The 14,542-nt window shown below is 40.0% G+C and overlaps 1 pseudogene; it reads right to left on the reverse strand.

Moving 5' to 3' along the window:
• Window positions 1–355: 355 nt before the first annotated feature.
• Window positions 356–748, reverse strand: LOC129080607 (nuclear transport factor 2-like; annotated as a pseudogene).
• Between the last annotated feature and the right edge of the window lie 13,794 nt (window positions 749–14,542).

Consider the following 14,542-nt stretch of genomic DNA (forward strand, 5'->3'; position numbering starts at 1 on the left):
TTCTTTTTTTGGGGGGGTGTTAATTGTATTGAAGCATCTTAACAAATCAGTATCTGGGTGGTGAGGCAGCTTCTTTCTCCTTCACTTCTTTGGGTTACTAGAGCAACTTCTCAGTAGATTAAAAAAAAAAATAAGACAACCTTTATGCTGGTACAACACAAACTTCTCCTGTCAGATGTAACTAGTCTGGTGTCCAAACATCATTCACAATACCTAGGTAGCAACAGTGCACTGTGCCCACTCCCATCATGGCCCTGCTCATTTGTGGATGATATTTGGAGCATCTGGAAAAGTATGAATAGTATCAGGAAGAGGAGGGAGGAAGAAACAGCATGAGTGCCTCACTGTGGGGAGATCAGCTGAAGTTGTGCAGGGCAAGCCTGAAGATATCATTGGTGCAAAACCAAACATCTTTGATGTTCTTTAATAGGAACATCTGGTGGAATCCCATTATGGGGTCTTCACTGGTCTTAATCTCTCCCACAACCATGCTAATGATGCAGTTATCTAGTATGGGCAGATGGTCCTGTGCCATGAAACTGTGCTGAATTTTCTAGAGTGGAAGGCTAGACAACTTCTCCACAATGGCAGCTTTCCCCTGGAGTTGCTCTCCTTCCCATGTAAGGCATGATGTGTCAATGTAAATTATGCCTAGTTGGAGTCTGTCATTATCAAATAACTGGTAGTAATGTTGAATGAAGCTGGATCCAGTCTGCTCTCATATTGGCTTATCCCTGTTCTGGAGCATCACCTGGTCTTGTTGAGACCCAAGGTTAGCACGATGGCAGCAGCAGTGGCGGCAACCCCGCGTGGTCTCTCTGTAAACTATTCTTCATTTCAGTTAATGTATCCTTCATTTCTGACTCATCTTTTTTTAAGCTGTGGAGGCTCTCACTAAGTTCATTGAGCATCCGTATAACCAGTGTTTTGAACTCTGCATCTAGTATATTGTTTGTCTCTATTTTGTTTAATTCTCTTTCTGGAGTTTTGTTCTGTTCTTTTATTTAGATGTGTTTCTTTGTCTCCTCATTTTGGCAGCCTCCTTGTGTTTGTTTCTATGAATTAGGTGGAGCTGATGTGTCTCCCAGACATGATAGAGTGGCCTCATGTAATAGGTGATTTGTAGGGTTCAGTGGCACAGCCTCCCTGATCACCCAAGCTGGGAACTCGAGGTGTATTCCCCAAGTGAGCTGTGTACACTATTGTTTTGTTGTTGGGCCTTGTGATTGCTGTTGACATGTCAATGAGAGAGATTTAGCCCCAGGGCAATCAGCTGCAAAAACTGGCTGTAACCACCAACCACCCACCTCAGACCACCATGGAGGATCAGCTGTTCAGGGACCCACCCCACAGAGCAGGACTTACTTCAGCAGGGTTCTTGTGCCCACTGAGTCTGCCCGTTGAGTGTGTCACTTCTAGAGGTGGTTGGGTGGTAATGCTTCAACATGGTCTGAAGCTGTCTACTGGATACACTGGCTCTGGGGTCTCTGGGAGGTGCAGGCTAAGGTCAGCTGTAGCTTGTATTCTATCCAGGGGCCACCCATCATGAGCTCAAATTGATCTGCAGAATGGCTACTACTTGTGCTGGGTGTGGAGGTGACCAGGCAAGGCCAATCTGCAAACCAAGGACAGCTGCTGCTAGTACTAGGACTGGGGCATCTTAGTGAGAATTATGGAGCATGCTGAGGCCAGGTGCTACTTGTCTGAGAGATTTTCAGATAATCTGAAGCATGAGCCAAGACAGGCCATTCCTATGAAAAAGGCACAGGAAACAGCTTGGGTGGGCCTGAAAGTTGGGTGCGGTATAACCTCTGGGAATCACCAGGGCAGGGTACACAGTGTGAGCCATGTTGATGGAATTTGCTCTTAAGATTAGTATCACCCTGGCTGGGTGGCTCAGTTTGTTGGAGCACCTACCCATTCACCAAAAGCTTACCAGTTCAGTCCCTAGGGCACATACCTAGGTTGCAGGTTCAATTCCCTGTCAGGGTGCATACAGGAGGCAACTGATGGATGTTTCTTTTTCACATTAATGCTTCTTTCTCTCTCTTTCCTTCTTTCTCTCTCTCTCAAAATCAAAAAATATATATATTTTAAAATTGTTTAAAGAATAGTACAGAAAGGTTTTTTATTTATTTTTTTAATCCTCATATGAGGATATTTCATTTGCTTTTTTAGAGACAGAGAGGAAGGAAGAAAGGAAGAGAGAGAAACATTGGTGTGAGAGAAGCATCAATTGGCTGCTCTTGCACACAACCAGACCAGGGATCCGCACCGGTACTGGGGATCGTTTGCATCCACACTGGGGTCACATGTGTCTGTGCCAGACTTGGGATCAACCTGCAACCTAGGTATTTGTCTTTACTGGGAATCAAACTTGTAATCCTTCAGCTATAGGATGACACTCCTACCACTGAGCTACACACCTGTCAGGGAAAGCACAGCAAGGTGTTAATAGTAATTACCATTAAATAATAAGTTAATGAGTAATTTCTTCTGTTTCTTATCTGAATTTTTAAATTTTTCTAAAGTGAACTCAGATTACTAGTGTAAATTTTTCAACAAGTAAAAAGAAATAAAAGTTTAAAGATAACCATGACTCATTATAATAACAGCATAATAAGATTAGGAAAACATTACCTTTTTAAATGAAATCTCTCCTGGACTCACTGGGGGATTGCCAAGTCCATGAATGTATTGCTAAGCATAAAGTGCTGCAGAAGATAAGTCACTATCTTTTATTTGTATGTTTTAACATTTTTATAAGGACAGGAGCACGTCTAAGGAACCCAAGAACCAATCTGAAAGAATGCCAGATAGCCAGAGATGGAACAATTTGCGTAACAAAATTAATAACATAGTGTTGGACTGTAACTCAAAGTTATGAATGAATGAATGAGAAAAAAGAAACAAATCTTCCTGTCAGAAAAATTCCATTTAGTATATGTAGATACTCTCTCTTCCAGGAGGCGAGCTTAATCTCCACTCCGCCACATCTCTGCACTCTATTTACCCTCCACCCTTTTGAGAGTAGACTAACCTTAGTGATTTGCTTCCAAAGAATAGATTACAGAAAGGGAGAAATAGTAACTTTATGGAGAATAAACCTGGCAAACTCTGCTTTAACAAAGTGATGAAGGTTAACTTCACCAGGGATGTCACATAATGTTATTTACTCCTGAGATGATGAGAAGGGCACCTCACCTCTGAGGTATTATTTCCAAAAATCCATAACGCCCATCTAATTGTGAGAAGAAAAAAATCAGACAATGAATCCTAATTTGAGGTACATTCTACGAAATATCTGACCAGTACTTCTCAAAACTGTCAAGGTCATCAAAAAACAAGGAAAATCTGAGCAACTGTCACAGCCCAGAGGAGCCTAAAGAGACACGATGATTTAATCTAATGCGGTATTCTGGATGCAATTTGGAGTGGGAAAGTTAGGGGGAACTAGTGAAATCCAAATAAAATATTGAGTTCAGTTAATAATGGACCAGTGTTGGTTCCTTAGTTCAGACAAAAGTACCATAGTAATTTTAGATGTTAACAGTGGGGGAAATTGGGTGAAGCATCTATAGGCGCTCTTACTATCTTTGTAAATTTTCTGTACATCTAAAATTATTCAAAAAGTAAAACTTTTGTTTAAAAAGTTCCTATAGAAAATGAGAGAAAATGTAATTCTTTGAAGGAAGCTACATATTGTAAAATACACTTTTAAATAAATTAATCTCCCTTGAAAATTGTCCTACCAAGAGATTAAGAAGCATGAAGAGTAAGGGTGAGAGCCCTTGGAAAAGATCCCTTAATTTTTTTTAAATCCTCACTTAACGATATGTTTATTGATTTTAGAGAGAGGAAGGGAGAGAGAGAGAAACATCAATCGGTTGCTTCCCCTAGGCGCCCCAACCAGGTATCAAATCCACAACCTAGGTATGTGCCCTGACTGGGGATTGAACCCACAACTTTTTGGCTCCCAGAACAACACTCCAACCCACTGAGCCCCCTGGCCAGGGCAATCCCTTATTTTTATAAATTGTGTTTTAAGGTAAAACATATTGGCATTTGGTCTAAAAACTCCAGGCTAAGCATTTATTAAGAAATTTTTAGAACATTCACATAAGCAATATAAGAACCTTCCTGTCCTTGCCTATGGCTTTATTCATCTGTCCCTGTTTTCTAGTAGAAGCTGTGGATTTGACATCTAAAGGAGCATTTTCCCACTGTTTTCCCATGCTAGCCTGGGGCTTCTGAGAACAAGCAGGGTGAGCCTTCCAGTGAAGCTCTGAATTTGGGGAGGGCCAGCAGGGGAGTGATTATGCAGACAGAGCTTTCTGCATTTTCCCTTCCTCCGCTTGGCAGCACAAGTACAAAGTTCTGAAGATAAAAGGCTTCCATTAATACCAAATCAATGGAAGTCAAAGAGATTTCTTGACTATGGTTAGGTCATAAGCACAATCTTTTCTTTTCTTTTCTTTTCTTTTCTTTTCTTTTCTTTTCTTTTCTTTCTTTCTCTCTCTCTCTCCCTTTCCTTCCTTCCTTCCTTCCTTCCTTCCTTCCTTCCTTCCTTCCTTCCTTCCTTCCTTCCTTCCTTCCTTCCTTCCTTCTTTCCTTCTTTCCTTCTTTCTTTCTTTCTTTCTTTCTTTCTTTCTTTCTTTCTTTCTTTCTTTCTTTCTTTCTTTCTTTCTCTCTCTCTCTCTCTCTCTCTCTCTCTCTCTCTCTCTCTCTCTCTCTCTCTCTCTCTCCATTTCTAAACATGTTTATGACTCAAAGTCAGGATTTTGGCTCCCCTGGGCTGTTTTCCAGCTTCTATGCTCTAGGAGTGTGGCAAAGATTCAAATGCATTTTTAATGGTTTCCAAGAATGAGTAGAAGCAAATTCCTTAATCCCTGGCAGCTCCTTTTACAACTTCCAAGGAAGGAGGGAAATAGGAAAACAATAGAAACTGTCTTTTCCTCCTTTGTCACCTAACATTTTGTACTTCACAGACATCTAATTTCTCCATTTCCGGTTTGAAGAGTTACCTCCATTACACTTCAGAGACCCATACCCACTTTAACACCAAGACCTCATTGTCATCACTGCTCCACTTCCTTCACTAATGTGCTCTCTGGCCACAGTCTCCTTCCTCATGTGTTCATTTATTCATTCAAAAACTATTAATTGAGCAGGTTCTCTTATGCTGAATGAGGTAGGTACAGGATATATTGAAGAGCAGGAAGAAATAGATACTGTGCCCCAGGGATTTACAGTTTACTGCAGGAGGCAGACATACATGCATGAATAAATAAATGAGAAATGATAAGGAAGAGTTTTGGGTAGAAGGATGATAGAAATGTTAGAAAGGTGGTTGGGGAAGACTCCTTTGGGGAGGTAATTTATGTACTACATCCTGAATGTGGGTTGAAGGTAGAGTATCCCACACAGATGGAGCCAAGAATCCTAAGGCCCTGAGGCAGAAGTGAGCTAAAGTACTACCAGCTGGAAGGCCCTGGAAAGTCAAGCGGGAAAGGAGATAGGCCAGAGAGATAAACAGGTCCCATCTCAGGGTCCTTGTGTGTCCTTACAAGGAGCACTCAGTTTATTTTCATGGGAAGCAATTAGGCAGGGCACTAATATGATCAGCCACTTTTCTTTGAAGGGGGTAACCTTTCCCATATACACTTTGTTAAAATTCACCAATTGTTTATATTTTCCCTCATTTGCCCCTGTCTTGTAAAACAATAATCTCTCCCTGAACCCCTCCTTTCCCTTCCACTTGCTGACCTCACATCCTCTGACAGCTTCTCCACAAGGCTACTCTCTCTCTATCTAAACTGCTAACCTTCTATTACCTCCGCTTTCACTTGGCTAACACCTATTTTTTCAGGTCCTAGCTTAAAAATTACTTCCTTGAGGATACTTTTGAGGAGATGTTTCCTGATCCCTAAATTCGAAACTCTCTTTGTTTTGTGTTTCTAGTCCTTTCCTATCACATCATTCTTCATACTTTGTTGTGCATTACTCACCTACCCCTTTCTTTCGCCCCTGTGCTCCATGAAAACAGAGACTCTAGTTTTCTTGGTCATCACTATTCCTAGCATCTGAAACACAGTGCTGAATAAAAAGTTGCTGAATAAATCCACAACTGATATTCACTCATTTGGTAGCTTGCAAGGGCAATATATTGTCGAAGTGAGTGCTATATATGATGACAGTGTTTTTGTAAACCCAAAGGTTTCTGTTAATCTTGCATATGGTTAAATTAGGAGATGAACAGTGGATAATGAAGTTGCACTGAAGGGCATGAGTGGACACAGGAGATTGGATACCTGGCCGATTTATTTTCCTTTTTAATTAATTTATTTTTAGAAAGAGGGGAAGGGAGAGAGAAAGGGAGAGAAACAGCAACGTGAGGTTGCCAATCACACACCCCCTACCGGGGACCTGGCCCGCAACCCAGGCGTGTGCCTGGACTGGGAATCAAACCAGTGACCCTTAGGTTCACAGGCCAGCACTCAATCCACTGAGTCACACCAGCCAGGGCTAATTTTAACTTTTATCGTGGGCCAGGCTCCTAATTTAAAATTTTCTAGATAGTTAAGTTTGGGGCAACAGAAATTTCTCTTGAGCCTGCAGAGTCTCAGTTGTCTTTAGCTCAAAATAATCTGCATATCACTGAGGCAGATCCTGGGGTAGTTTGTTCTGAACCTCTACAGGAACTAGGCTGCATTCCTTCTATTTCTAGAGAATTTAGTAGTCTCTGGATTCAGCTCTCAAGTACAGATGCCTGGCTTCATAGGGACCAAAGATGCTCTTGTGCCAACTTTTATTGATTTCCCTGACAATGACAACTTTCAGATGTCTGGCAGATAGAATATTAGGTAGCAGATACACTGTCCACTTGGCACTGGGGAGCCTGGTTTTTAGTTATGCAAATATAAAGACTCTCTTTTGAAATAAACATTTTTTATATTTGCTTAAGAATTAGATTTAGGTTTTAGAAAGAATGGGTCAGAGTGTAAATATTCTGACTTCTGGAAGACAACAAGAGCCTCCAAGGAGAGCTGGTGATCCATGGGATGGTGGTGAGAGAGGTGCAGGGTCAGGAACCTCTAGGTTTTGAAATGGACACTGGGTGTCAGGAAAGCAAGTTTGGAGAAGATTTTTTTTTTTTGGCACATGGTGAATTTGAGTTGCCCATGAGACATCCAAGTGGCAATACTGAGTAGAGTATATAAAATTTATACATGTGTATGTTTACAGTAAAAGCTCTGAAAGAACACAAACCACACCTTTATTAGTAATTATCTGGGTGATAGAATTATGGGCGATTTGATTCTCTTTAGTATACACATAATTTTTTTCTATGATGAATTTCTATGTATTTTTTCTATATTATTTGTATATGAAAGAAGCATCATCTTGAGGCACCAGTGTGTTGCCCCATGCACCAATCCTACACTGCTTGTTTTTACCTACTTCTCACTTTGCTTCCTGTGAAGATTTTCCTGGATTCTAATCTCAGGAACGGGACCCTACCCCTCCTCCCCGACCCCACCACACCCCACCACAGAGCGATACTTTTTCCTCAGATCAGATTCCAAACACAGTCTTTTGGACTTGCCAATTGTTTCTTTATTCTAGTACAGTGTGGGCTACACCTCTAGTCACAGTGCTGTTTGGCCACCCTGAGTAATAGAGAAAATATGCTGTAATATACAGAAAGGCGCTCTGTCCTCTGATGCATTATTTCACTTTGTGGAATTTTTTAAAATATCTTTTTTTAAAAAGATTTTATTTATTTATTTTTAGGGAGAGAGGGGAACATCAATGTGTGCTTGCGTGCTCCCCTACTGGGGACCTGGCCTACAACCCAGGCATGTGCCCTGACTGGGAATCAAACCAGTGACCCTTTGGTTTGCAGACCAGCACTCAATCCACTGAGCCACACCGGCCAGGGCATGTTGTGGAATTTTTGGGACTTTTGAGAATTTGGAGAGAAAAGTTACAAGTACAAAGTAAAGGTCTGAAATAATATAACAGACTTATGAAGTATATGAAAGAACAAGGCTTATTTAACCTTGAAATGAACTAGACAACACACTATTCTCCATCTCCACTGAGGAAAGATCATACATCTGTAATAGTGTCAACAATAAAAATAAAGAAAAAAATCAACAACAAAAAAAGAAAAACAAGAAAAATATTTTTTTAAAGTTCCATAGTTACAGAAAAACGGATTCTGGTTAGATCAGCAACTTTTACACTTTTGGTTATGGAACCTTGCCTTTCAATGAAACAGAACCTGGGAGCCCAACATATTTATGAAACAGAAAAAAAGGGAATGGTGCCTATTGAAGCCTGAGTAGGTATTGCCTGCATCTGCCAGCTCTTTCTCCCCTTAGAGGAGTTGCCAAAGCAGTTTGAAAATCAGTGGTTTAGATCAAGTCAATGAACTATAGCCAGCTGTTTTGTACAGACCATGAGCTAAGAATGTTTTTCCCTTTATCATTTTTTTAATCCTCACCCGATATTATGTTTACTGATTTTTTGAGAGAGAGAGAGAGAGAGAGAGAGAGAGAGAAACATTGATTGGTAGCCTCTCATATGCACCCCCATCAGGAAACATTGATTGGTAGCCTCTCATTGCTCCCACCAGGAAGCAAACCTGCAACTAGATATATGTCCTGACCGGGAATCAAACCTGCAAACTTTTGCTGCATGGGAAGATGGTCCAGCCAACTGAGTCACCCAGCCAGTGTTGTTTTTTTTTTCCTCCATTTTTTAATGGCTAGGATAAAAAAAAGAAAGAATTATTTTATGTGACATGTGAAAATTATATGACATTCAAATTTCAGGGTCCAGAAATAAAGTTTTATTGGAACATAGCCATGTTTATTTGTCTATGGCTGCTTTTGTATTACAATAGCAGTTAAGTAGTTGCATTAGAAATATTATTTTCTGTGAAGTCTAAAATATTTACTGGTCCTTTGCAGGAAAATTTTGCCAAACTCTGGTTTAGATGGAAGGCTTAATGAAATTGTACTGTTTTTAACATTGGGATATGTGATAAACCATTCAAATGATTTCTCCTTTTGGAAGGCATTAAAGCTAGGCTAGGCTGTGGTTTAAAAGAGGTCCTGTTTGTGTAGAGGAGAAATGACGGGTCTCAAGCCTCCCAGGATTCCTGAAAGTCTGTCTTCAGCCCTGGGAGGCTGTGGTTTCACCCTTGGGCTCCAGCCAGTCGCCTGCAGATGGCCAGAGGGAAAAGACGGCAATTACTTGGCAGGATGCCAACCCTACTACTTACCCTCTCCCCCCTTCCCAGTTTGGAGCCTTATATTCCTGGCAGTTAAGAAAAGGATTTCCTTCAGAAGAATACAATTGCAGTAAAGCTCTGGCCGGCCAGCCAGTCTCTAGATTTCACAGGGTGGGAAAACATCTGTGATTTGGGAAGAGGAAACAAAACCCAATCTTAAGAACTGTTGAGAAATGGAGGAAAGGATTAAGGAAGACTATAAGAAAGAGAAAAGCACATCTAGAACAAGCAGAGAATGACAATAGTCCTTTTTTGAAATTACCTATCATTTAAGATCAAATCAGATTATTTGCACTAAGATTTATGACAACTCTTTGGTCTCTAGTCCAGCATTTCACAAACATTGTTTCTCCAATATATCAAAGAGGTGGAAGCTGAAGTTGTATTCTGTCACCATAACTCTTCTGTGATTCTAGTTCTTCTGCCATAAAATGGGGATAAGATATTAATACTGTTGGGGCCAGGAAAACTTTCCACTTACCCTTTTAATTCTTCCAGCTGGTCAGATAATTCAAATCACATAGAGCGGATTAAAAAGAAAAAAATCATATTTTAATTCATGCACATGGGAAAATGCATGAATTGCATCACAAAAGCATGAAAATTCCAGCACGGCAAAATGAGGTATATATATTTTGGGCAGTAGGCAATTCTCAGGTAGATGAGAAATAGCAAATATTTGGTAAAAAAATTCTTGCAGGGCCACCCAGAAACAATGGCACACAAAGGGGAATCGAGGGAACAGATTTTTGCTTGGCTTCTCCTTTTATGGCACACTTTGTTCATCTGTTTTAAGGTGAATATGTTAAATTTCCCTTCCTGAAGTAGGTTTTTCTATCTCAATCTCTTTAGGTAGCTAAGGAGGAGGAGTTTGTTGGGTTTTAATTGTTTTCAGTGAGGAATAATGTACATGCCAGGATGGCACATTCTGGGGACTCACTCTGGACCCCACAATACCTTCAAAACCATGGGGTGACTTCTTAGCCTGAAGCATAGTGGCTAGTAACTGGGGACTAAGGAGGACATGTGTGGGAAGCTGGTAAATTTCATATAATTTGTTCATTTATACTTTACATTTCCCACTTTGTTTTTTAGTGGGGAAGGCTTGGTGACTACAGTGGTGAACCACAAAGCTGTGAACAAAATATCCCTCATGATTTCCGCAAGAAAAAAACAATGAAACAAATAGATGGTATAGCTTAAAGTAAAACATATATTGTGGTAGTTTTCACTATAGCTTCATTTATTTTATTATTTTTATTTTTAAAAGATTTTTAAAATTTATTTTTAGAGAGAAGGGGAGGGAGGGAAGCATTTAAGTGAGAAATATCAATTGGTTGCCTTTCATACAGACCCTGACTTGGGACCAAACCTGCACCCCCAGCAGGTTTGTGCCCTGAGTGGGAATTGAACCAGTGACCTTCTGCTTTGCAGGACGATGCCCAACTGAGCCACACCAGTCAGGGGTAGCTTCATTTTAGATTTGTATAAAATAAAAAAAAATACATGTGAAAAATATCATAGGTACTTTTAAAATGTTAAAAAAATTAAACAATACAGAATATTTTCCTATCCCCAACCCTCAAATCTCCAATTCTTCTCTCCCAAGTGGCAACTGTTGATAGTATCAATGTTTCTCTAAAAAAAAAAAATTAATAAACATATCCTCAGGTGAGGATTGCTTATATTTTTTATTAATTTAACCTCTGTGTCACATTTCGACTATTTTACACTATTTTTGCCATAAAAGGTTTTATGTGGTTAACTTTACCAATCTTATCCTGTTTTCTGAAATTCATGTATTTTAGGACTCATCCCTCCATTATTATAAATTTCTTTCTGTCTCTCTTTTAAGACCTTAACAGTTTAGTTTTTTTTCTGATCCTGGCCGAATAACTCAGTTGGCTGGAGCATTGTCCTGATACACCAAGGCAGTGGGTTTGATCCCTGGTCAAGGCACATACAAAAACCAATCAACGCATGTATAATTAAGGGGAACAACAAATCAATGTTTCTCTCCTCTCTCTCCAAAATAAATTTTTTTTAAAAGAAAACTTTGTTTTTAAAAAAGATTTTGTTCTTTTGGCTTTGTTTAGTTTGGTTTTAGGTTTCTCCATTGCTACATTCACTCTGAAGGTGAAAAAACAAATGACAAAAAATATTTAATTACATGAAAAGAACTTTTGATTCAGCAAGGAACTTTTTTTTTTTTTCGTGGTGTCTTTTTCTGATGTGTAGGGGGAAGAGCTTTCTCATCAGATCTACATGTGGTGGCTTGTGACTCTGGAGCTGCATCGTAAAGCCCATCTGCCTCTTTATAACATACAACTCAGTGGGAACCAAACTGCACTGTATCAGTTCGGAGCAGGCCTTTGAACTACGTGTGGGCTGCACTGTTCTCACAAGAAAACTACAGCTCAGAGAGGGGAATTCATTCCCCCAGGTGCTCATATCCCACCCCCCATATTTTTCAAATTTTTTCTCCCCTTTATTCCCCTCAGACCTGTATGCCCCCTACCTCAGCAACCGTCCCCAGTTCATGTCCATGGGTCATACATGTAAGTTCTTTGGCTTCTCCATTTCCTTAACTATTCTTAACCTCCCCCTATTTTGTACCTGTTTATGCTATTCTCTGTATCTTATTCCCCATTCTCCCCCTCTCTTCCATTATTTTTTCAAGTTAAGTTTTCAATTTCTTGCTCTTCATCTGCTTTCTGGCATCCCTATGATTTGGATGTTGGAACTTTTAAAGTTGTCCCAGAGGTTCCTAAACCTTTTTTTTTGAATTCTCATTTCTTCATTATGTTCTGGTTGAATGTTTAACTCTTCCTTCCGCTCCAAATCACTGAGTCCGTTTCCTTCCCTTCACTGTTGGTTCCCTGTATATTTTCCTTTATTTCATGTTGCATAGCCTTCACTTTTTCCTGTTTTGCTACCATACTCAACCGTTTGTGTGAGCATCCTGATTACCAGTGTTTTGAACTGTGTATCCGACAGGTTGGCTATCCCTTCATCGCTTAGTTGTTTTTGAAGCTTTGATCTCTTTTCATTTGGGCCATATTTCTTTGTCTCAGCGCACCTGTCACTGGAAGGGGCAGAGCCTTAGGTATTTGCCAGGGAGGAGCAACCCAGGTCGCTGCGTTGTGACTCTGTATGCGGAGGGATCTAAGAGGGAACAATGCTGCTTGCCCAGCTCTTGGCCTGCTTTCAGTTACTTCCCCTGCTACCCACAAGCAAATTGTGTTCTTCTAGTACTGATTCCTGGACGGGTGGATTTGTATACATTCTAGGACCCTGTGGGTCTCTTCAATGAACTCTTCTGTGAGGCTGGGAGTTTCTCCTGCTACTACAATGCCCACAGGTTTTAACAGCCACAGGTTTTGTAGCTTTCTTTTCCAGAGCTGAAACACTGGGTGTGCAGTCTCTCTCGCTTCTCAGTTGCTCCTCCTGGTTTATCAGCACACAAATGTGGGAACACCAGGTCCGTCAGCTGCCACCTTGCCACTCATCTTCTCTGCCCCTCCTACCAGTCTGGATGAATGTTTCCTCTTTAACCCCTTGGTCGTTGGACTTCCATACAGTTTGATTTTCTGGCAGTTCTGGTTTTGTTTCAAAATTTGTTCTTTTGGTTGTGCAAGGAGGCACAGTATATCTACCTAAGCCTCCATCTTAGCTAGACGTGGAATTCAACCTTTTAAAATTGGACAGCATTGTACTAGTTTAGTCACTCAGAATGACAAGTACCATATAATTTCACTTTTATGTGGAATCTAATTAACAAAACAAAAATAGAAAGATTCAGAGACCCTGACAGCTGTCAGAAGGGAGGGAGATTGGGTGATAAAAGGTGAAAGATTATGCAAAACAAAACAAACAACCCCCCAACTCATAGACACAGACAACAGTATGGTGATTACCAGAGAGAAAGGGGAGTGGGGGCAGGTAAGAAAGTTTATGGTAATAGGGAGAATAAATGGTGATGGAACGAGACCTGACTTGGAGTGATGAATACAATTTACAGATGATGTATTCTAGAATTATACACATGAAACCTGTATAATTTTATTAACCAATGTCACCCCAATAAACTTAAACAAACCAAAAACCAAAACTGTTGGTCAACACTTTGTGGAACAAATTAAATATTTTTGCATTCAAATATGGGCCAATGGTAGGAAGTTATTGGGTTGGCCAAAAAGTCATTTAGTTTTTTTCTGGAAAATATATTTTTCATTTTCACTAATAACTATTGATTTGGATATTTTGAGTATGTTGGCTATCTCTTGTGTGGCAGAACATTGGTTGTTCTCAATTATTGTTTGATTTGATCACTATTAACTTCAACCTCCAGCATGAAACTTCACAAACCACTTCCAGCCAAGTTTGATCAATCACAGCCTCTTATTTTAAGATGACTTCTTTTTAGAGACAAGGAAAGAGGAAGAGGGAGAGAAACATCAATGCATGAGATACGTGGATTGGTTGTCTTTCCCACACGCCCAGCTGGTGACCTGGCCTGCAACCCAGGTGCCTGCCCTGACTGGGTATTAAACTAGGGACCTTTTTGTTCGCTGGCTGGCACTGAATCCACTGAGCCACACCAGCCAGAGCGCCTTTCTTGAAATAATGAAACATAATACCCCAAAAATGCTGCATATTTTCTTCCATCTTCAGTATTAAAATGGCTACACAAAAGTTCACCAATTTGGTTTTTTTTTTTAAAAAATGCACACAGATATAACAGCTGTCACAATACAATCTAACAAAATTGTTTTGAATTATGTTAAAGACAATTAAGCACTACTAGGGCCATCTTATGGGAAAAAAACCCAAGTGAACTTTTTGGCCAACCCAATAGAATCTGACCCACAAGCTCAACAATTCTAATGTCTTTTCTCACCTTTGAAAACATGGTTGTTAAAAAAAAACAAAACAACTTTTTCTAAGATCGTTTATTAAGGTTATACTAGCTGAACAAAATATTAGGTTGAATCATATTATTTTTATAGATTAAAAAAGTGGGCAATTTCATGTTTCAAACTAATATAACCCAAATGTGACAAGTTTCTTTCTTCCTCTACAAGTCCAAAATGGATGTTTCCAATCAGTACTTGTCCTACAAGCCAGTGGTGGTGTTTAAGAGCCCCAGGTTTTATACCTTATAGCTCCTGTATCTTAACACCTGGCTCCCAAAGTTGCTGTATTTGTCTATCAACAGAGAGGGTGGGGCAGAACAGGACA

The sequence above is a fragment of the Pteronotus mesoamericanus genome, unplaced genomic scaffold, assembly GCF_021234165.1.
Source record: "Pteronotus mesoamericanus isolate MK-2021 breed Mesoamerican mustached bat unplaced genomic scaffold, CSHL_Meso_final contig_90, whole genome shotgun sequence".
NCBI lineage: Eukaryota > Metazoa > Chordata > Mammalia > Chiroptera > Mormoopidae > Pteronotus > Pteronotus mesoamericanus.